This window comes from Pollachius pollachius (genome assembly GCF_949987615.1).
Source record: "Pollachius pollachius genome assembly, chromosome: 17".
NCBI lineage: Eukaryota > Metazoa > Chordata > Actinopteri > Gadiformes > Gadidae > Pollachius > Pollachius pollachius.
The window spans coordinates 19,998,250-20,000,749 of NC_136950.1; positions in this window are offsets into that span (position 1 = coordinate 19,998,250).

A 2,500-nucleotide genomic window follows, 5' to 3' on the forward strand; every position below is an offset into this window, starting at 1 on the left:
TGTGTGCGTGTGTGTGTGTGTGTGTGTGTGTGTGTGTGTGTGCGTGTGTGTGTGGGTGGGCTGACAGTGTTATTAAGCAGCTAGTTATGTTTTTTAAACACGGTGGTTGGATAAGGGAGGAAATGGGGGAGGAAACGGGGGAGGAGGGGACTGCCAGGGAGAGGGCTGATCTCTCTGCACATCCACTGGACTAATTAGCCTAGCGTTCCTCCATTAGGGTCCTTGTTGGGGGCTTTAACACACACACACACACACACACACACACACACACACACACACACACACACACAGGCACACACACAGGCACAAACACACAAACACATATACACACAAACACACACACACACACAAACATACACACACACACACACACACACACACACAGGCACACACACAGGCACAAACACACAAACACATATACACACAAACACACACACACACAAACATACACACACACACACACACACACACACGCAGACACACACACAGTGCAGGGCCGAGGCCAAGGCAGGAACGCATGGGGGTGGGGGTATAGCGGTGGCCACGGAATTGTCAAAATTGTTTAATCCATCTCCCGAGCATGCTGATGTAATTGCTTTTTGATTAATTGCGCTCATGGCGAGAAAAATAACGGGAACAGAACGAGAGAAAAGAGCTTTCTCCCGTCGCAGCGGCGACGACCGCTGTTATTGTTGTTGTCAGGTGACAGTTGAACGCGGCCCTCCGTAAAGGGTTGTGTTGTGGGCGGATCCCTTACGTTTCCCGCCGCTTAATGAAGGGCGGCACTTGAAGTCTTCATGAAGTGTCAGTTTTCCTGGTAATTAACTATCGGCGGTTCACGAACCAGGAGGATTACTGGGACACTCTGTTACACTCTGTCCGACCGCTTTCCAACTGGGGGGGGAGTGTTGGGTTTTGCTAATTTTGTGTTTTTGTTAGACCGGTTTCGTCTGCAGAGTCACAACCCGCCGACGACGGTAATGACAGACCATAGTATGTGATGTCTTTTTTAAGGGTGTCATGAGTGGGTTTTGAAATACAAAACAGCTGTTAACGACCAGTCTCGATAACCCTTAACCCCTCCCTTAAAGATACTCTGTCGACCACATACAAGTTCCAAATGTTTGGCCTGAAGTATAAAATGACAGCTGAAAACTTCTTCTACATTTTGAGATGATTCAGAAGCCATGGAACACCGACAAGGATGTTAGTTTGAACCGATTCGATCAAGGACAGACCAAGACAATGGTTGGGATTCTTTACTGTGTTGTAAATAGTTTTGGGTTTGTGATTTGTATTCCTCTGGCTCACATTATGGGAACATGAATAAAGTTGAGGCCGGTAGTGGACTTTGGGCCTGCAAGTCAGGGACATTGTCTGGGCTTTCTGGCATAAAGTTATTGCTTTTTATGATAGTCTAACAGAGATTCTCTTACATTCTGACGTGAAGATTGATTTTGGAATCGAAGTGTCCGAGCCCTCACAATGTCCTTTCTTCTTCAAGATCCAACAACAGACACCAATCTCAACAAATAACACCCACACAAGAGTCCTGTCTGACACAGGCCCTTCGCCTTTCTGGATACCATTTGAAATTAGCCTCACCGAGAGGAATTCCAATCCAACAATGCATTCCCGAGCATTCAGCTTCTGCCAAAGACTCAAGACTCACTTGTTCAAGAGTTCTCCTACACTCTGCACCGTCCCCTCCCATCCCCCACCCCAATGTCCCCACACCCCTCTTACCCACTCATTGTATGTCAACACTTAATGTACGCTCTTATTGTATGTTCTACGTCCTGATAAAAATAGTACTTAGCATCGTGTAGCATCCTATCTATGTTGGACACAGGAAATGGGTTAACCTAGTGATTGTTAGTGCTTGGCACTTGGTTCTATGAGCATCGTTACCGTACTGACAGTGATATATTGTTGTTTCTCTTTCTTCTGACAAATGTACTTATTGCAAGTCACTTTGGATAAAAGTGTCTGCTAAATGCCCTAAATGTAAAGTGTGATGTAAATGTACCCCTTCCCCTCCAACAAAACTATAATGGTAGTTTTATCTCTTTTGTTTTTACTATTCCTGACACTGTAATGGAGGTGAATCTGAATATAATTAACGTCATAAGCTCAAATGTCCATCCCTGTGATGTCATCATGTGTAACAGCCATTGGTCGGCACCTGTCACATGACCTCCAATCGGTCACAGAACCGATGTCCTCAGTCTCAGCTGGAGCCGTCGGCCCCCACAGTGCCTCGGAGGGCCCCGGTGGTCTCTGGGTCTCACTGCAGGTTGGACTCTGCAGTGAGAATGCAGGAATGTCATGGTCCACCGCAGAGCCTCCTCCTCAATCCCATTGCTATAGGAGATAGGTAATCACATGGACCAATCGCCGAATAACGAGCGAGAGAAAGGTAGAGAGACTCCCGCTGAGACACATCGATAGGCAGAGAGAGAGAGAGAGAGAGAGAGAGAGAGAGATGGAATCCGAGGGA